The sequence below is a fragment of the Tympanuchus pallidicinctus genome, unplaced genomic scaffold (assembly GCF_026119805.1).
Source record: "Tympanuchus pallidicinctus isolate F22 unplaced genomic scaffold, pur_lepc_1.0 scaffold2, whole genome shotgun sequence".
Taxonomy (NCBI): Eukaryota; Metazoa; Chordata; class Aves; order Galliformes; family Phasianidae; genus Tympanuchus; species Tympanuchus pallidicinctus.
In genome coordinates this window covers 2,368,201-2,390,399 of record NW_026294721.1, presented here as the reverse complement: position 1 = coordinate 2,390,399, position 22,199 = coordinate 2,368,201, and the positions used below count along the sequence as shown (strand labels likewise).

The 22,199-nt window shown below is 46.0% G+C and overlaps 1 protein-coding gene across 1 annotated transcript in view; it reads right to left on the bottom strand.

The window, feature by feature from the left end:
* Window positions 1-21,970, bottom strand: part of SMOX (spermine oxidase) — a 45,465-nt gene extending 23,495 nt beyond the window's left edge. Inside the window, exon 1 of the mRNA XM_052682469.1 lies at window positions 21,826-21,970. The gene's annotated coding sequence lies outside the window, so the exon portion shown is untranslated. The remainder of the gene's footprint in view (window positions 1-21,825) is intronic.
* Between the last annotated feature and the right edge of the window lie 229 nt (window positions 21,971-22,199).

Sequence of the window (22,199 nt, the reverse complement as noted above, 5' to 3'; positions counted from 1 at the left end):
CTGCTCCATTTTGAACACCTCTCTACTTCTGGCCTTCACATCAGCTCTGTGGTGAGGAGCTCCACAGTCTAATAATAACCCAGCCCTTAACAGAAATGCCTTCCAGACTTATTACAAGCCACAGACATTTTACAACACTCTCCACTTCTCAACCAGTCTCCAGACAACACATCAATGCAAGTCTTTCAGTTGCCACAGTAAAGAAACATCTCTTCTGCCACCTACACCCCATACGAACAGCTGTAGCTCAGCTTTTTAAGTGCAGCTTTCCTAATCCTAGCTTTGGCGAGCTCGTGTGAATTCTTCGCATGAAAGCTTCAAGAAAATGTTTTTCCCTCCCGTTTCAGAATTTTAATACTGGATTAGGTGAGCTGTCTAGACAGATGAGAAAATAACAGGTTGTTTTGTGTGTTCAGAATCCTGATTTAGAAACCACTTTTAATTAGCCAACAACCTTTACTGCATGATCAGCAGGGGAAGGCAATTAAGATTTAGCAAGAACCTGGACTTCCCAATCAAATACACACTTCATTGTGAAATGAACAGACAATAAAGCATCTATGAATCCCCACTGCACTTGATTTCAGTATTATTTATACAGTGGGAGGTTCATAAGTAAGATAAGCACATAAAATACCTTATTTTTTTAGTGTGCGATGCCCTACCATTATTATTTGCCAAGCCACCAGCCAGGGTTACACCCAGTTATGATATATATATGCACATCATCTCCATCGTGTCTTAAAAATGCATCCTTGGTCCTCTTACCTCTTATTTATGAGTGCCTTACTCATGGTATTCTACTCAATTCATTTCTTCTCACTGTCCATCATCATGCTGCCCACACCTCCCTCAGTGCCACTACCCTTCATTTGCCCCTTCTCACTACTGTCCAGTTACCCCCATTGCAAAAAATATCTTTAAAAAAATCCCTGAAAACATTCCCAAAAAAAGACCTGTGGTCAACTGCTGCTTCCCAGCAGGCAAATCTTTACAGCAATTTACTTTCTCCAATGCTCATCGCTGGATGACCAACTTGGAATCTTAAGTTTCCATTCCTAGCATTGCTCCCTGGATGCTGGTATTATCTTCCTCTAAACCAGCAGCAAAACCACCAAAGTTCAGAGGTGTGTCCACTTAAAAATTCTCTTCTAATTTTGCCAGCAAAAACTGGCACAGCTCACAAGGAAGAAGCCAGGGAAACAGGGCTGTTCACAGCTGCCATCCTTATGACAACAATACTCTGTATTCTTCTAGGACCCTTAAGGGAAAGGTCAACGAGGTTCAGACAATATAAAATACAAAAATAAAATAAACAAAAACATTTCTCAAGGAAATCTCCTATTCTTAGCTCACCCGTATACTACCCTCATGGCAGCACTGTCGTAGCTGTGATGACACATGGCAATGCTCTGGAAACAAAGCTTGCATGCTTAAAAGTTTGTCTATCAGCTAGTTTAAAGAAAGACCTTCCTCCTCCTTCAGGTTTTGCTTCATATCACACAGTAAGTTACATGCAAGCTGGGACTGTGAGCTTCCAGCATGCCACAGACAATAATAATAGTCCCTTGAGGTGGGACTGTTCTCCTCAGTTACATTTTGGATGTCAATTTTGCATCAGCTGTCTGCGATCTGTCCATCAATGGAGGCCACCAGAGGGTAATCCAGCCCACTGATTTTCACAGGATCACAGAATCACAAAGGTTGGAAAAGACCTCTAAGATCACCAAATCCAACCCACCATGCCCACTAACCATCTCTCCAAGTGCCACATCTCCAAGGTTCTGGAATACCTCCCAGGCTGGTGACCCCATCACCTCCCTGGGCAGCCTGTGCCTGGGTTCCCATTGGGTCTTCCTATGCTAGATATTAAGCATCATCCTTAATCAGCAACCTAAACAACAGCATTCACTGTGTTTGTCTGAAAGGAACTCGGATAAAAAAGAACAAGATCTCACTTGATAGGAAAGACTAAACGGAAGCAGAAAAATCCACCCTTACTTTTATTATTATTTGAATTGCAACTATTCAGAATACAGTCAAGACATGACAGGGCACTACATATGTGTTTGTAATGGAGGTTCATTGCTCTCAGTCCAGAGAGTGTTTACAAACAATGAATACTTGAAAGCAACCATCTAATTTAATCCAGGCAAAGATAAAGCAAGATTGAGCAACCAAGAGCAGAAGCCAGACCAATTCAGAAACAGAACCAAAATGACTATTTTTAATAGTGACAGTAATCAGCTGCTGAAACACTTTCCATTATAGCCAGTAAGGATATTGTTTGAAGCTTTTAAATCAGAACTGAACCTCTCAGAGGCTCCAGAACCACCTGGATACAGAGTATGGTGCTGCAAATTAGCATGGTGCTATAGGGACAGTGCACACACGGGAGGTTTCTAGTGGTGCCTGAGAAATGGGAAGTAAAAAATAATAATTAAAAAAAAAAAAAAAGCAAATTTTTGGATTCTGTTTCAAAAGCTTTTCTTTTTTTTTTTTTTCTTTTTTTTTTTTTGTCCTAATAGCTGTAATGATCTCCATTATTTCATCAAATGCATACAAAAGAATGGCAGTGCTGCTGGCTGTGGTTCTCCCCAGCTCCTGGCACAACAAATGCCCGTTTTGTAACTTCTTCCCTTTTTCCCCTTTCATCAGCCTTCTCAGAAGCCTGTTATTTCAGGATGCTCTTTCCAAGCTCTCCAGGCTGTAAACATGTCAAACTGGAAGATCCTTCTCTTTCTGTCTTCCCCTCACTCCTCTCTTTCCTAACCCAGCCAGCTCCCTGCCAAACTCACTCCCAGCTCTTTTCAGAGTCATTTACATCATCATAGGTAAAGCACAGAAGCAGAAGGCAGGAGAATTATTAATTGAACTTAAGCCCTCCACATCAGTCAGATGCATGAGCGAATGGAACAGGCAGCTGTTAAATCTGCCTTTTGTTCCACAGTTGTGCAAACACCGACCCAGCGAGATTGCAACAGGTTTACTGCAGTGGAAGCAGGCACGCCTTGTTTGCTCTGCTACCTGGAGAGCTGCAGGAGCAGAATGGTCCTCAGCCATCCACAGACACACCAGGGCCCTTCCTGAGCTTGTAAACCTGTGACACCGACAGCACATGCACCAGTGAGATCGAGGTTAATTCGTGTTGGCTGCGCATGCTGGAAACTCACCTCCTGCAGAGCGCTGTTTCGTCACCATTCTCCTGCTCAGGCTTTATCCAAGGCAACATTTCAGTCTGAACAAGCTTGCCAGCTGGATATGGGCAGTAGGAACAAGTCACCCAGCCCCAAAGCAGTCCTGCTGAGCTCTCCTGCAGGCAGCAGGGCTTGCTAGAGGAGACCCGTTTCGACAGCTCACTAAAAGTGGTGGTCAGAGGCAGCAATTTTGAAAGCAGAATTTTCCAGGGCTTGAAACACAGATCCTTGTGATTTTTTTTTATCCTCCATCATTGCAACTTCAGCCCCTCGCTCCTCAGCACCTCTTCTTGTGCTGTTCATCTTCCCCACAAGGCACAAAGAAGCCAGGCAGCCTTTCACAAAGACAAGCCAGCATTTCCACTACCTGTGCCCTGCCTTATGTTTCTGTGGCTGGAATTTATAGGGGTGGCTGTGAGAGAAAGGCAAGTTTGAACCTCAGTTCATCTACAGAATAACAGAATCTCTTGATTGGAAGGGACCTTTAAAAGGCATCTCATCCAAATCTCCAGCAATAAACAGGGACATCTACATCTCCCAGCCCTACAGGGACGTTCTGAGGGTTGGGGCTTTTCAGTCTAGAGAAGGCTCTGGGAAGACTTGAGAGCAGCCTTTCAATATCTGATGGGAGGCCACACGAAGGAAGGGGACAGACTGTTTAGCAGTGTCTGTTGCGACAGGATAAGGGGAAATGGTTTCAAACATTATCCTCAACTTTCTGAGATTTGACCAGGTGAAAGCTCAAGCTGTCAAATGTGTCTCGAGGCACTGAAAATGCTGCCCTTCAGCAGTGCTGCCCTTAACAACAGCATCGACAAGCCCCACTTATAGACTGCTGACCCACCCCAGTGACACACAGTGCACAGCTGGATCAGACATCAAGGAAGGAAGCACAGTAATAACACACCATGTGTATTCTTAGACAGCAGCACGAACAGGATGCTTCCCATTTTATCTGTACGCCAAACCCTCAGCCTTCTGCCCCAAGCCTCCTCAGCATCAGTTTTTGGAAAGCAGCAGAGACATTCAGGCTGATTTGGCATTGTTCTCCCTCCTGAAAATACCCCCAAAGAGACAGATGGAAATCATAGCATTAACTTTTGCCTATCCAAACTCAGGTCTCCTCTAGTCTAAGAAAATGACCTTACCTGGGCTGACGAGATCTGTAACAAAGCACTTCAGGTCTTACCTACAATAAGACCTCACTTCCAGCTATTTCACCTGTACGTGTTGTATTTAAGACAACTCACCTGTGCAAAACAGCTCAACTAGCAATGAATTTTGGGAATGCATTGGCACAGCTGCCCAGTCAAGTTGTGGAGTCACCATCCCTGGACGTAGTCAAGAACCTTGGAGACATGGTTAGTGGGCATCGTGAGGGTAGGTTGGGGATCTTAGTGGTATTAATGATTGTATGAATGAGAAACAGCCCAAGGCTGCTCTTAGAATCTTAGAGTTGAGGTTGTGAGACTTTCTGCAGGCCACAGGCTCCAACGGCAGCTCCATTTGTAGCCCTTACCCTGCTGGCCTTGAAAATGAAGCAGAAATGTCTTAAGTTCTCCAACACAAAAACAGAAAGTTCTGAGAAACAGCATTTTTCATTTCTTTGCTGAATCAACACTCTGTAACAAGAGCACTTAGTTGAGGCACAGTTGAGGCACTGGGCACCTCATTTCCTGAGCAGACAACATTTACTGGAAGCAAGGTTGCAAGAAAAGACACAGCTGTATGGTATCTGCATCTCTGAGCGCCCAGCCCAGCAGCGCATGGACCATGGGAGATGTGAACACAGAAGAATCTATAATAACACACTCTTTGAGACAGAAAGAAGCTCAGGAAGCCTCCTCTACACTTCAGGCTCATCACAAATTTGCTTATTGGGAAAACCTCTACACTTTTGAATGCTTAGAATTGAAGGTTCTTTTGATTTGGGTTTTTTTTTCTTAAGGGTTACCAGCTCATGCTTTTCATCAGACCACTGCACATACTTTTACCACTGCAATCCAACTTGTTTTAATGCCTCAAACATCTCTCAAGTCAAATGAACTCGTTCAAAACTGATTCATACCAGTGCTACTTTTTCAATTGAGTAGCTGCTGACAAGCAGAATATATTTAACAAGCCCCAAGCATCTTGGCATGCACTGGAAAGACTTCCTATTATGAGGTGGTTTTTTTAAAAGCCAACATATGGGCAGAGCAGGTTGTCTGCCACAGGGCATTTCCATACAGCGCTTGGCACTAACCAGACTGCAAAGATATCCAAAAAATAAACTAAAGAACGTCATGCCAAGAACACAGGGAATGAATCACACCATTTATAGTGCTCTGATATAATCCTCCATTATGTGTTTTTCAAATCCTTCTCATCCGAGGGAAAAGAAAATAAATCAAAATAATTGGCTGGCCTGCGGCTGATTCTCAAGCCTGTTCCTCTGGCTGAATGGCAGCACGAGAATAGAGCAGGTTCAGCCAGCTCCCAGGTGCTGGGAAGGGAGCAGGGTATCTTCAGTATCTCAGGTCCCTCTGACAGCATGGTAGAATGCAGCCTGTCCAGCAGGTCAGCACCATGAGATGTGGGCTGTAGAGCTCTTCCTGCTCACACAGCTGATGAGAGCAGTGCTTGTGCCAAAGGCTACTGCCTTACATAGGACACATTCTAAGGAGTCACAGCAGCAATAAAAAGCAGAGCCAATAAATCCTCTGCTCTACAAATCCCCCAAAGAAAAAACAAGTAGAAGCTGCAGCTGGCACACCAGCATGCCCTTTGTTTTAGGAGACTGTGGGGATAGGTACAAAGGATCCCTTAACAAGCAGACATCTCATAACATCTTCTCCATCACCAGAGAGCTTACACTGTCACAACACTCTGCTCCCACATCAGGAGAAGCCGGAGAAAATAGGGGCAACTGAATGGTATCCAACCTGCTGCAGTGAATGGGATATTCCTATCACAGAATCATGCAGTAGCTTGGGTTGGAAGTGACCTCAAAGACCAAGTTCCAACCCCCTGCCACAGGCAGGGCCACCAACCTCCACATCTGGCACTGTCCAGGTTGCCCATGGCCCCATTCCAACCTGGCCTTGAGCACCTCCAGGGATGGACAGAGCATCCACAGCCTCTCTAGGCAGCTGTTCCAGCACCTCACCACTCTCTCTGTCAAGAACTCTCCCCTGTCATCCAATCTAAGCCTTCCCTCCTAGAGCTTAAAACCATTTCCCCCTTATCCTATCCTAACCCTAGTGATGGGAATCATGATCTAACCTTGAACTCTATAATCTGTGGTGGTAGAAGTCATTGTGTTTCTGCATACTACAGACTATCTGGGACTCACCAACCCCGTGATTTGGCTAGAACCTCAACGAGCAGAGCAAGATGCAGAGGGTAAAGAACTCAGTAAGACAGCTGTTGAGTTACCTGAGACAAACAACCCAACTGGACTCTCTTTTACTGTGTACCTGCATTGTTGTTCAGGGTTAGTTTGGAGACTCAACACAAGCTTGGCAAGCACTGGCTGACCCACTGCTGGGAACCTTCCCCTGATTTCCAGCTCTCAATGACATTTAGCACTAGGAGGCATCTGCTGCTTTTATGCTTCCCGTCAATGGCTTGGTGTTCAGGACTGTAAAAGGAAGGAGAGAGAGACAGCAAACTAAAGAAAAAAAACAGAGGTAACAAGCTGAAACCACTGTATAATGGATCAGAACAATGCTGCAAACAAGTTTCCTGCAAAACTTATGTTCTGACTGCCAAAAAGAGCTGTGCCCTATCCCATCTGCACAGCCATGCGATGTTATCTTCACCACCCTACTTCTCTCTTCAATTGTTTGGGAAACTTAATTGATAAAACCCAGCCTTAATTAAATAGGAAACATGCCCATGTTTGCACAACTCAGAATACAATGGGGTCTCAGTCAAATAAACACTGGTGTCCCTGTTGCATTTGGGAATTCTTTGTGGTTTGGGGTTTTAAATTCATTTCAGCAAGCTTGGGAGCAAAGTTTCAACAGGAATCTTCTCCTCCTCCTATCCTGCGTAATAGAAGGGTGAGACAGGGAATGAATCCACGCAGTGCTCCGCTCCAACTCAATGTGTACATGAGGATTATTTCAGGACACACCATATGAGACATGCTAGCCCAAAAGCAATTATATTTTCTCACCACTTCTCAGAATCCAGACCCAACAAACTGCCCTGAAATAGCAACACAACTTTCTAAATAACGTCGTTTATTCCCCCTGTTTGAAAACAACACCCACACTGAATCTTTGATTTCAAGCCATCCCCAAGCACTTACCACATCTTTACCATTCAAGCCACAGGGAAAATCATTAAATGCAACAGAAACACTGGGGGATGAGAACCAAAATTAGAAGAGCCGAACGCTGCACTGATTTTCTCCCACAATAACTGGGCTGACTTCATCCTGCAGGAGGGCAGCCATGAATCCAGGAAATCTGTGCCTCTGCAGGTGGAGCAGTTTCCAGGGGACTTATCTCAGGCTGTGCTCTGCTGGAATATCACTTGCAAACAACTGTGCTCCAGCTCTGAGACAGCAGACACAAGCAGGGCTGGCTCCGCATGCTGTAACACACAGCTTTCTCCATTCAGCTCTCTGCACTGACACGCTCACACATCAGACAAGAGCCCAAGGCAGGGGAAAATCAGGCTGGGAAGTGTGTTCTTAGATCTCAGTGAAGTCTAGGCTGTGGCTGGCAATGTTTTTCTGAGATTTTTACCCACCAGAGGCTTCCTTTGAAGAAGAAGGGTGCTTTTCCCCATGCTCCTTGAAGTGTGGGATTTGCATACGCCACCTCCCTGTGCTGATGTTCCCAATGTTTCAGTGCAAAAGCACAGACATCAAACACTGTCTGCATTCAGGTCACCTCGATGTACTCGCTGAAATTCTGTGACTGCCATATCCTACATGGGAACGTAATGAATAATGCAGCAAGTCACCCTGCTGAGGGATTTCCCTGCTGAGTGCTCACACGGAGGCACACCAAACAGAGCAGAAAGCAGAAGCAGCTGGCAAAAGACAACGGGTGGGAGAGGGAAGCAATGAGAACACAGCAGTGACACGTTTAGCGTTGTATCTACCTTGCTGCAAACATCAAAACAAAGCCCGATGATGAAACGTTGTCCTCTGGCTGAGTTCTTGTGCTCTGGGGTTGCTGAATGCCCTGCAGGGAACAGCAGCCCGAGTGCTGCGGGATGTGCACAAGTGATGGATTATCCCCCTCTGCAAGGTGCCTTTCATCCCTCCTGACACATCTGAGCTCAAAAGCATTTCTCCTCTGCGACGATCAAGACATTTTACTGAAACAAAGGGAAATTTGGTTTTGCTCTTTTTCATTAAATCCTCACAAACCGCTTTACAGAATTAAGACGAAGCACTGCACAGAAAGGAACGAATGAGACAGATAAAAACACAGGTATTTTAGATCTGAAGTGGTTTCCACAGAGCAGGAAGGCTTATCATGTGGAAAGCGGCAAGGAGTGGGAATGGAGACACTTGTGGTTGATCTGCTCTCCCACAGCTTCCTCACATGATGAGGGTAACAGAATTACAGCCCTATCCACAAAGCAGCTAAAAATACAGTGAAGTTTCAGTGTATCCAGATGAGAGCTCATTGTGCTCAATATGGCTTGCCTCATCCCTAACATACTTCAACTTCGGCGCGTATAAAACAGCATTAGCACCTCGCTGTGCCAAAGAAAGCATTTTGACTGATGCCCTGAAATGAAAAAGAATTAGTATAAAGCATTAGATGCTCAACGGGGCTACCGAGCTACGTGGAAGTCAGCAGAGATAACGAGCCAATGAATTTCAGCTCACTTTCTGCATCCCTCCTGTACCGACACACTGAAACTCACAGAGCCTGCATGTTGGCAAGAAGAAATTGTCATCTCTAAATTTAGCACACACTTCAGCTATTGTGTGATGCTTCAGAAGCAACAGAGACATAAAGTCGAGTTTGTAGGAGATGCATTTAAACTCGACTGAGAGCTCCTCACACTGAGCAAAGTCTTTTCTGAACTGCCTTCCTGTTTGGACAATTGGATCCACTTCATTTTTTCCACCACAACCATGAGGGTCTGTCCTGCAGTGAATGGATGGGTTTTTGGTTTGGTTTTTTTTTTGCTTTTTTTTTTTTTCTTTCCTGGGATAACTTCCAGGTTAAAGAGAAAGGATTTACACTTGAATGAAACATAGGCTCTGTCTTTGGAAAATTTGTTTTGAAAACTTGGGAAGGAAGCAAAGCCTCCTCCGTTTCAAAAGGGACTCAATTAACATTCTCCAACAAATCTTCCTATAGAAAGAAAAGTACTCACTGGGGTACATGTGATCTGAAAGTTTTTCTCCCTGCTCACAATGTCCCTTTCTGAAATAGAGGCCACTGTTGTCGAGGATCTTTGCACAGCTTTCCAAAGAACTGCCCACCACAGCCCTTGACTCCAGACGTACAATGTTCTATGATCTAGGCTCAGAAACTTGAAATACTACCTTAACAGGGAGAGCTTGGGGGCCATGGTTTTAGTGGGCATGGTGGTGATGGGTCGATGGTTTGATTTGATCACCTTAATGCTCTTTTCCAATCTTAATGATTCTGTGGTTCTGAAGACCTGGGCTGGTGCACCCTCTCCCTGAGCACCGTGGATCCCTCTGCAGCAAGAAGGCTGGTCAAGACAGTCGTCAGCCACAAGAACTAAGCATCATCACACATCTCACCACCTCATCTCCCTGAAAACATACATGTCTGGGTTTGGTTCCAAAAGGCTCTGTGGAAAAAAAAGAAATAATACTAAGGACACTAATGACCAACTGAGAAGGTGTTCTCCTTTGGAGGCACGTGGGTTTAATTTGCAGCAGGCGGTGGTCAGACAGGACCCCCATAGTGGTCCTGACAAACAGCTCTGAAAGCACTAGGGCATGTCTCAATAATGCAAACACAGGAGGAGGAAAACAGCCTATGCCATTATTTGTTTCAAGCTAAAACTATAGGGAAAATAAGGTCATTGATGATTTAATATCTAGTTTCATGTCTGAATTCCTTTATGCCCTGCATATGACAGAATATTCTTCACCCTTTAATAAGTATAGGCTGAAGTCAAGCCCAACTCAAAGTTGATGACAGATTGAGTATAGGAGTTTAACATGATAAACAGCAGATCAGGATGAGAGAGAAGAGTATTATTACTGTATATTGCTACAGAAAGTATGCAGCCTCCACCTTAACGCTTTAGGGAGACTGTCCTTAACAGACCACACTAATTCATTTCTTCTGTGTGCCTCAGAATGAATTCTGGCCCAGACACGAAGCAACAAGAGGGAACTTACCTGCAAGTCAGCCAGACTGCAGTGAAGACAAGGACACAGCCTGTCTCCAGAGGTCTCCAAGCTATTTAGATGCTTGGATGTGAATTACTCTCCGGAAAAAAGATCCTTTTCCCTGCTGACCACGCTCTTAATCCAGGCACTAAATTAACTGTGGATAAGCATCAAACCCCTCTGCACTCAACAGCTACTCCCTACTCCATCCAAAATTAAGTGATGGCTTGGGAGTTTGCCTACACACAAAAGGACCAGAACAGTTACCCTACAATCTTTTCCCTTCATTCAAAACAAAAGAAAATCTGAAGACACACGCTAGGCAAGGCAAGCACTCTGGAAATGCAGAGCCCTCAGCACCTCACGCAAGACACAAAGCCTTAAGTTGGGCTTAACTTGAGCCTTATGTCAGAACCTTCTTTCTAAGACAACCTAGGAAACATTTGGCTAGAGCGTGTTTCATTGACCCCATCACATTCCTTTGGGGAAGGATCCCCCATTGGGAGATGCAGTTCTTCCACCCAGAAATACATCCCTTGGGAAACACGCTCTCCCACAATAAGAGGCGGTGACAAGCAATGAAATGTGCTCATGCTTGCACAGTAAAGAAGCTGGCTGCTGGGAAAATCTAAACACACCTCTTCCACAAGAGTCCAACAGTTTCAATTACAGCTTTCAAGACAGCCAACCCACTTTCAAAACTGATAAATTCAGCAAATATACTTCCTCTGAAGGAAAGGGAAGTGTATTTCCATCATCACAGCGCCTTCCTTCCATTTATAGAATGGGTCATGCCAATCCCTGTGAAAGCTTTCCAATCCTGTCAACCCTGCATCTTCTTCAAGCACTGGAAGAAGCTTTAGGACCAGCTAAAGTCAGCAAAGTTCAGCTCTCTGCTCTGGGACCCAAATTCCAACCTAAATGCTGTAAACGCACCAAGCCTGAACCCATAAAGCTCCAGGAAGTGAAGTGATGGGGACAGAGGGCTGCATTTACACTGCTGCTCACAGTCCAGCTTCTCATGTCCATTTGTCACCAAGCACAACTTCCCCTCCCTGCTCAAAGCAGATTAAGCTTAATATACTTATGTAGTTGTGAAGTGCACTGTCTATTATCCAATTAGACAGCTAACGAGATCTGAGTAACAGCACGTAGGCACAGATAACAGTTGGCTGATAGATGGGACAGATTAGACATGTTCTTTATTTTTCCAGCCCTTGCAGAAAGAGGGTTGGGATTCGTTCAAAGGCTGCTTTGAAGACTGGATCCAGGTAATTGTTTTATTTTGTTTCGGACCCATAAACACATCATGATTGTTTCCTCTTGATCTCCCGGAGCTGCGATATGGGCACTGTCCTGTTATGAAAGTCCTGATAAATCTGGAATGGTTCCCACAATTGAACTTTCAGTGGGTGCATCTCATCAGCTTCTGTCTTCAAAATCAGCCTATGAGCAATGAAGGATATATACATCAGCAGGAAAATAAGTGTATGTTTGTGCAGAAGTGATAAGGATATTCCAATATGCAATCTTTATTCACTCTTATGCTGTTCCATGTCACATTCCCATAAGATCCAGCTAAGAAAACATGATCTAGATGTAATCATCATAAGATGGCTGCTTGACAACATATTTCTTGCAGCATAATTATCAAGAGTTTGCTATCTCACTGGGTTTTGCACAGGCACAAGAGCCACGCAATATTTTCATCACCAATCTGGATGATTGACTGGAATGTATGGACTTAAAACCAAGAGATGATTGAAAGCTGGGAGGATGTATAAGCACTATGGGGTACAGGTTCCAGTTTCCAAATTTGAAATGTTGGCCCAACGTCAACAAGAAGAAATACTTACGAAAGAGAAATCACAGGTAGAAATGCAAAAATGGGAAGACTTCCAACACAGCAAGACTACAGGAAAGGCTCTTCCATTTTAGAGAGTCAGAGTACAATAGCAAGGCAATGTTCCACTTTTGCATCAGGGCAAACTTTAGCCTGCAGTGTTAAAGAGATCCTAGAGACACTTAATCTATCCCCATAGATAGAAAGATGCAGATGCTATGGGAAGAATAGAAGGTGGTGAACATTTGTTTGGAGAACTGAGGTCAAAGGGTAACCAACAGACTGAAGTATTAACGGGCATCCTCTGAGGAATGGTGCTCCTCAGAAACAGCCAGCACTCACACTAACACTGTCCATTCTTGACCTGAATGATGGAGCACGTTCAAGGACTGCATCATGCTGGGAGGGCAGGACTGCCCAGCAAGCTGGAAGAAAGCTCATGAAACTGAAAAATACCAGTGTGAAGTCCTGCACCTGAGACAAAGAAAACACACCATCAACACACACTGGGGACTTATTGGCTCTTCACTAAGGCTCATGGGAATTCTGGCAGACAGTGAAGTGAACAGGAATTAACAGAGTGCCCCTGCAGCGATGAAAGCCAGGCACATACTGGGCTGTACTGGGAATGGCAATAGCCAGGAGCTTAGGGACACAGTTCCTCTCTTTGGAGGATACACTCGGAGCACAGTCATTCCCCAAGAAGGCACTGACAAACTCAGTGATGTTCTGATCACTGGAATACATAAAGTAAGAGATGAGCATGAGGGAGATGGGCTTGTCTAAACTGGAAAAGAAATGGGAGCTAAGGAGGGATCTGATCTCCATCTTCACCTGCCTAACTGGGGGTTACAGAGAAGTTGGAGACTTTATGACACACAGCAAAAAGAGACAAGTTGCACCTTTTGCAGCAAGGGATATCCTGGTCACATAAGATGTGAATACTCTTCACCATGAGAGCATTAAGCACAACACTAACTTGCCATGCTTGACTGAAATGGTCCAAAACTGGATAGGTGAAGGTCAGAAGCAACTCACCTTTGCATTTGGACTTGCTTGGAGCAACAGGTTGGATTAGAGAGCTCCAGACATCCTATCCTACCTAAGATATTCTAACAATACTCTTAGCAGTTCTAACAAAATCATCATGAAGAAACGCTGAACGCAAGATTTTGCACAACAGCCTACAGCACTGTATACACCTGCTCAGTGTTAACAAGTGCTTTAGACTCAAAAGCTGTCAATAAAATACTTTCCACATGACTGAAGTTCCCTTCATCTGTAATTAAGGGAGGAAAAAAGAAAGCAAGCAGTAGGGCTGTCACTGCTATTTGAAACTGAACATGAGACACTGGAGACTCACGTTATACGTGTTATCACAGAAAAGCTCTGCAAGAAAACTAAGGAGAGTTCAAAAAAGAAGGAAAAAAAAAAGATATGCACTAATAGTTTAAGCAAACAAAACCCAGACTGCTCCTCCCTACCTGCTCCGTCTACCACAATAAACATGAGTTGATGCCAGGAAGGATTTCAGACCTGTACAAACCAGCCTTCATTGTGGAGTCGAGTCTTCCTTTGTCTTAGGGTGAAGACTCCCTCTATGCAGACATACCTTTCTCACAGGCTTCCTACTGTCTCCCACTGAAAGGTGCAAGAGGTGTTAATAGATATATTGAAAATGCCTACAACAACCTACAGAGGAAAGTTATTCCAACCCCCCCCCCCTTAAGAAAAGCACTCCAGAAAGTGAGGCCCTCCATCACAGTTCAAATGAAACTGCTGCCTTCCTCTGAGTATCCTGCAAAACAAAGCCTACAAAACCTGAAAAAATAAATACAGCCACAGCATACAGCAAGGCTAATAACTGCAAACTGAGGTGTTTCATGCAACGTGGACATCCATCCACCTGTAAGCAGCGAGAGCCAAATTCACCCAGAAAGGCCACATAGCCTTCTGATGTGTGATGGAGCCAGACAACAGCTGTTTGGAATCATTTTCCTAGCCCTGCAATTACCAAGCAACAATCACTTTCAAGGAAATGTCTGATCACTGCTTTAAGGCAATCTGATGCGTCAACCAGTTTACCTTAGCAAGTAATGTTCTAATGCTTACCCACTGTATTTTCTGTCACAGTTTATGTTTGAGTACTCTCCGAAAGATCTGCACAGCCACACTTGAACAGTTTTGCAGACGCAAGGATAACCTTATCCTACACAGAAACAGAGACAGTGCCTACAAAATGAGAAGTACACAGTGTGACCACTGCAGAAGGTCACTCAGAAAGCACAGCAGGAGCTCAGATCAGGGGAGCAACATTGCCCAAAGTGCAGCCCAGCTCACCATGGGGAAAGCCTTGGTGATAGCAGCTGGCAGGGACCTTCATCGTACAGCTCTGGAATAGCTGGTGAAGATCCTGGGGACCTTTTCCTTGGGGAAAAGGCAGCACTTGAGCTAGAAAAGCCTGTGCTTTTTCTTTTTTCCCCTTTAATAGTGAGCAGAGGCACAAACCCATCATGAAGCCTTTCATGACAAAACATGTTATCTGTGCAGATGCCAGAAAGAAAACAAACACATCCAACATGCCCCAAAGTCTCCATATGAGCATCATATGCGTCTGTCAGCTCCATGTAGGGTCGTGCCAGAGGCACACTGCAGCCCCAAGGCAGACTCAACCCAGCTGCAGCTGTGGCCTATGCACAAAGCCTGCAGAGAGGGAACTTAACTCCTTTTGTACAATAACAAAAGGGCAAGAGGTCAGCAATTCTCAACTGCAGCAACAGAAATCCAAGTCAGAAACTAGGAAAATCTTGCTAATGCTAAGAACAACACAAGAACTTCGAAGGATCACCCAGGAAGAATGGGGAAAGCCCATCACTAGGGGCTTTTAAGGACTGGACAAACATCTGCTGGGAAAGTTTGGATAGATGTGAGCCAGCCTTGGGGCAGAAGGTCAGATCAGACAACTTGCTAAGGCCCCTTTTGGCCCTCTGGCAAGTCTGTATTATTTCCTAGCACTTTGCATCCTTCACACTCCACCCTGCAGTCAGAAGAGCTCTCTTTTTTCCTCAGATCTTCTTCTGTTCCTCCCTGGAATATTTTCATGCATAAATATCTTCAGGACTGGATCCCTTTCATGTTCTGAGAAGCTCGGAGCAAAATGCCTGTGAGTCTAACAACAAAAAGACCTTACAGATCATTCTGCTTAGCGTTACAGACTGCTCTCCTATCCAGTACAGCTTGTCCACAGTAAGCCTGTGGAAAATCCCACCTGCACCAACTCTTCATGCAGAAATACCTAGCTTGTATCTCATACCCAAGTTGTACAACCTTCAGTGCTTCCTACCAGCTTAACCATGGCAGTCAGCAATTGAGAACAAAGCTGACTTTACTCTGGACCCCCTGCAGGGCAATAGAACCACACAATTCAAGAACTTATCCCATGGGAATCAGAAGGCAAAAAAAGCGATGATCCAGTCCTTAACCCTAAAGCCCACTGTGTAACACTCAGCCTTTTATCAGAGTGCCTCTATCAGAGACACCAGATGCTACTGTATAACTACAGCAATAGTGTGAGCTCCCCGTGACAATAAAGAGGACATTTATTTTGGCATATGATACTACTGGAAGCACTGTGCTTCTGCAAGTGTTAATTAATGGCACATAGCATTGCATGAGATCAGACAACCCAAGCAGCAGACTGCAAACTTAAAGTCTGGGAGTTCTAACCTTTATCTCAGGGTTAGAGCTGGAACTACCAACTTCAGCAGCAGGAAGGACTTATGAGCCTTTGATTCCTCATGTGCCTTACACAGCTTTTCCAGCTCATCCCTGGAAACACAAAGCCAGCTCACAGTCCTGCCTGTCTGTGGAAGCAAGCAGGGAGCGTGAGAATAAGATGTGATCAGAGGCAAAGACATCCACTCCAATTTGTGTGCACACGTGCGACAGCACATGAAGGCACGGTTTTCCAATGTCAGGAGAATCATCCAAGTTTGCTGTCATTAAGGACAGCCCTGCTCTTTCACCAGCAGTGAGAGCCATAGGGTGAGCAAGGGATAAGTCCCAACTGAAAAACGACCCTATAAAAATAAGTAACGATCTGCTGACAGGGATTGGGAGCCCAGATCAGGATCTCTTGGCCACCAGCAGATAAGCAAGAATAGGACCAACCTCTACACCAGCAGCAGTGCCTTAAACTGCCATTTGTCAGCTGTGGCACTGCGTCCCGATGGGATTGGAAAGAGCTCACACAAGAGAGGAAGCAAGCAGACAGACAGCACAGTGAAAACAGCTTGACGTCGTTTCACTGCTGAAACCACTGCCCTGCCAAAGGAGACTCCTTCCAGCAGCCCAGACTTTCTGAAAGGGTCTGTGGCTCTCAGGATTTCAACCAAAGGGTTACCAGACACGTTAACGACGCGTGTCTTCCTGGCAGCATCCGCTGGGATCATAACTGCGACTGATTCCAAAAACAGTATTGCTTGAGAAAGAAATCTGGAGATCAAAGCAAGAGGTTACACCTACATCCTGGAACATGCATGCTTATGGGACAGAAGAATTTTAAATTCAGCTTCAGAATAAACGTGTGTTTGTCCAACAGAAACACGAGGTTAGCATGCAGTTGTATCTTACACCTGTACAAGCTCTTCTGGAGAAGAAGCTGAGTGTTCCAGCATTCCTCACCTGCTCTGAAACAGGAATTAAACTGAACCAAGGCATTACAAAAGCAAAGAGCACTCTTCTTTCCCATGCAACAGCCAGCATAGGAATAAGCCAGCACTACTGCCAACCTCAGTGCAAGGCATTTTCTGGATACCTAAACTACAAGGTAGTTTGAGTTGATGTTTCACAACAGAAATGATCCAAAGCAAAGCTTTTATTTCCCCTCCTCCAAGTGTGCAAACATCATCATATCCCATCCAATATCTGAGTCATTCCAAGCATGCCAGCAACCTACGCTGCTAAATGCCATTCAGCTAAATCTGGAGAGCACACTTGAAATAAAAATCAGAAAACCAACACACGTTATGCAGAATAATGAGCTACGCAGAAAAGAGTAAATAACCATCCATTGTTCAGAGCTGATCTACCTTTATTTAGTTCTCTACTTCGACGGTCAGGAAAGCAAATATTTTATTATTTATTACAGGGTAGTTCCTGCCTTTGAACTCGCGGATTTTAACAAAATTCTCAAGCCACTATAAAGATTTTGCAGCCCTTGAAAGATCTGTTGGATAGAAGATATGAGTGATCAAAACCAAAGACTCCCCACAAACTGAGCCTTGTTTACATTCAGTGCAGCTCCCTGGACATTGAAATGCTCACTGCAACCTCTGTTCTGCTCCCTATCTGCTCCGTGGCCTCCAGCTCTCTCCATCTGACCTCCTCAGAAGTGAGATAAAAATTGTCCCCGAGGACGATGTGGAAACAGGCTCTGCAGATGGAACACTCAACAACCAAAGCTCTGTACAGCACCACTCCAAGGCTGCAAAATCTGTTTCCCTCAAACCCACCGAGTTCCCAGACACTGTAATTCTGAGCTATCTGAAAGCACTAACCATAGGAGTGTTGTTTCACTGAGACTTGCAGAAAACTTTAAATGATGGCACAGTCACACTCTGAAATAGCTCAGAGACCAGACTCCAGTGTGAAAAGCAAGGGATGTTGTTATCCCCTGCTGTAAGGTTCTACTAGTATCTCATTACCTTCAGAGCAACCCAGGCCTTTCTCAGCCACACAACACTCCCTGCCGCATCCACCCTTACAACCAGCATGCCATGAGGATGCAATATGCACACACACATTGTGATGATGTGATAGGCATGCTCTGATCAGTGCCATTAAATCCACAAAAGCACACACCTCACATCGCTCCAGCAATGGTATCCTACTTCAGAAAAGACAATTGCATGCTTTAAATTAAACCTCCAGAGAACCATAGAATCATTAAGGTTGGAAAAGAGCTCTAAGATCACCAAGCCCAACCCCAACCCACACCAACCCATCCCCATTAACCATGCCCCTCAGTGCCACATCTCCACAGTTCTTGAACATCTCCAGGGACAGTGACTCCACCATCACCCTGGGCAATGCCCACTCCAATGCCCAACCACTTTTCTGAAAAATGTTTCCTAATATTCAGTCTGAAACTCCCCTGACACAAAGCCATCACCTCTCACCCTACTGCTGCTAGGTGGGAGAAGAGGCCAACCCCTACCTTGCTTCAACCTCCTTTCAGGGGGCTGTAGAGTGTAATAAGGTCTCTCCTGAGCCTTCTCCAGACTGACCCATCCCAGTACCCTAAGCCACTTCCCACACTTGTGCTCCAGACCCCTCACAGCTCCACTACCCTTCTCTGGACACCCTCCAGGGCCTCAACATCTGCCTGGTAGTGAGGAGACCAAAACAGAACGCAACACTCAAGGTGCAGCCTCACCAGTGCCACTACAGAGGGACGATCACCTCCCTGCTGCTGCTGGCTGCTCTACTGCTGGTGCAAGACAGGATGGCTCTGGTCTTCTTGGCCATCTGGGCACACAGCTGCCCAGAGACTTTATTACAGTGTACCCAGACTCACAGAAAGAGTACAAATGGGAGTTGAAGCATACAGGTTCCATAAAATACAACTGAGACACAGAGGGGCTCAAGCTCAGGTTCATACAAAGCCATTCATCAGACTGCTCACCCCATGCTGCACCAACTGGCTCACAATGGGGGGCTGTCACTCTTCTGTACGACTGCTGTGCTACAGTCATCCCTGCACCAGAGCAGGGCAGAACCCTTAAGACAGATGGTTTAGACACTGTTAGGAAATAAGAGTTCAAGTTTGTTCCCCATCCACTTCATTTCCAAGAGGTAATTTTTGTACTTCTTCATTATTTACCACTTTGACACAACTTTTTAGCTCATCAGCAGAAGCAAAAAGCTCAGTTATTTAATTTCCATAGACCTGACTTCATGAACTTCTAAAGAGCACTGATGCTTAGAGCCACTGGGAATGGCATTTCTACATTTTTTCCATTTTCTGGTCTGTTAATTATGGTTACTAAGAGAAGGAGACAGAAAGAGTTGTGAAATACTGTACTTTAATATTAGTCAAAGAAACAGAGAAAATAACTTCTAGTTCCTTTTGGTATAATCCAATCACACAAACTAAATAAAGCTACGTAGTTCAGAAGTCAGCATCACCATTCTCCTCAGACCTTCATTTGGGCCAGCAGAAAACTGATGGAGAGTGTTAGACTTCGTTAGTAGGATTATTAATTTATTATATTATTTGTATTTATTAATAATTAATTAATATTATTTATTTATTAAAAAAAATACTAAGCGATATAAAACAGGTGCTGGGGGTTAGAGGACAGGCAGCTCTACTCCTGCAGCAAGCAGTAGAAAAACATCAACTGTAGAAATATCCTTCCTTCAGAGGTAGAGATGGGGAGGAATCTTTTGCAGATGGAGAACGGCAAAAAACCCGAATCATCCTACTTGTCTGAGGTAGTGATCAGTGCAAGAGCAGGACTCACATCTTTTAGACCAAAGGGTAAACACTCACTGTCATAGACTCATAGAATGGCCTGGGTTGAAAAGGACCACAATGATCACCTGGTTTCAACCCCCTGCTATGTGCAGGGTCACCAACCAGCAGACCAGGCTGCCCAGAGCCACATCCAGCCTGGCCTTGAATGCCTGCAGGGATGGGGCATCCACAGCCTCCTTGGGCATCCTTTCCAGTGCCTCACCACCCTTTGTGTGAAAATCTTCCTCTTTCTATCTAACCTAAACCTCCTCTCTACCTGAGCTTCTCCACGCCCATCGAATCGAGTGATGTTCCACCATGCAGGAGAAGACATGCTTAAAAAAAAAAACAAAACACCACAGGTAGAATCATAGAGCCATAGAATGGCTTGGGTTGGAAGGGATCTTAAAGATCATCCAGTTTCAAGATGATCCAGTTAATTGATGCAGTTTGGTGGGATAGGCACAATATATTTCTGGGGGAAAAGTAGGGCCTTTCAAGTGAAAACTACAGAGGGTTATCCAAGACTGCAGAAGAGAGAAGGACACGGGCTCCCAGGACACGGGCTGGATGTTTGTGGAAAGCAATTGCACTGAACAGTACAGCTCAAGAGCAGCAGCTCTGCTGAGCCCAATGGGAAGAACTACCAATGACAACAGCACCCAAAAGCAGCCAGCATTTTCAGGACTTAAAAGAGACAGATCTCCAGACTAGTTCCACACATATAATTTGGCCAAAATACCAGTGAGTAGCTCCTCCAAGCCCAAAGATGCCCACGTCAACATTGGAGTAGCTCTGCTACAATCCAGGAACTGAGTCAGAACAAAGAATCCTTTTGCCAATACTCATCTGTGCGTTTCCCAGCCCAGTTCCCCACTCCACAAAGGGCAGAGCAAGGGGACAAGGGAAAGCAGTTCTGTTTATAAGAGGCAACACCAGCTGAAGCTATGGACTTTGCCACTCATAGAAAAACACCGTACATCTGTCCCACAGGAGCACCACGAAAGATTAGCTCAATCGTTCAGCTAACAATCCGAAAAGGGAAAAGGACCCAGGAGAGCACAACGTTATCGCTGAGTCAACAGAACAACATTTGTAGAAGGCTGAAAACATTCTTACACAAGGCAAGGCAGCACTGGTGAGCTGAGTTCACATCCTCCACTAAACCAGTCCGGTAAGTCCAGGAATAATCACGTACCCGTGTCCGACAGGCTGAGGGAAAAGTGGATCAGCGGGGTGAGCTGAGGACAGGGCACGGCTGTGTGCGGGGTAGCAGGGTGGACGTGGAGCTGATACATATGGTTTCACTTTGATGTAAAGCTTGCATGTGCATCTCATATATCAGGGCAATTACAGCTGGCTCAGCGCTGCCTTTATGTTGGACTTAAAGCTGGATCGGAGACCGCACGCCTACAGAGCGAGGAAAGGGTTTGTAGGGGCGCTCAGACAGCTGAGATCAAGCTTGCTCAGAAGCCTGGCTTGGAGGTTTGCTACCTCACAACCTGCAATTCCTGAACCGACGATGGAAACAACGCAGCGACTCGGAGGAGTCCAACGGATGCGACTGCAAGGTCCCAAGGCACAGGCAAGAGCCGTGACAGCACCGACATCGACACAGCGCAGCAACACAAACACCGAGAAACACGTGAACCCTGCCCTGAGGGGATGCTGCACCTCAGCCCGAGCCTCGCACACCCGCAAGCCGCCCCACAGCAGCAGCGCGGCTCCCAGCGCGGCGGAGGCAACGGAGCGAGGCGGCTGCCCTCACGCCCCTCGCTGCCACCTCAGCGCCGGCTCTCTCCCTCCGTCCCCGGAGGCCCGCAGGTGGCCGATCCACCTCGTCGGTCCGTCAGGACTTTGCGGAGGGCCCCTTCTCCGAGCCCTCCGAGAGAAGCGGGAGCAGCGCGGAGCTGCAGCCCGGCGGGAGCGGTACCTCTCTCTGCGGTGCCGGAGGGGACGGGGCTCTCGCCGCCCGCCCGCTTCGCCTCGCTCCCCGCGTCTCGCTGCTCCCGGCCCGGCTGCGGCGGCGGCTCCTGGCAGTGCGAGGAGAGAACCAGCGCCGGCCTGTTTACAGCCGCCTCCCCTTCGGTCCGCCCCGGCCCCGCCTCGAGGTTTCCCCCCCGCTCCTCCTCCTTCTCCGCCTCCTCAGCGCCGCCCGCCCCGAGGGGCCCGAGGGGAGCTGGGGTGAGGCGTCCTCCTGCTCCGTCACCCAGCGCTGGAGGGTCAGTCCAGCTTACCACAGAATCGTAAAGGTTGGAAAAGAGCTGTAGGATCGCCCGACCCATCCCACCGTGCCCACTGACCGCG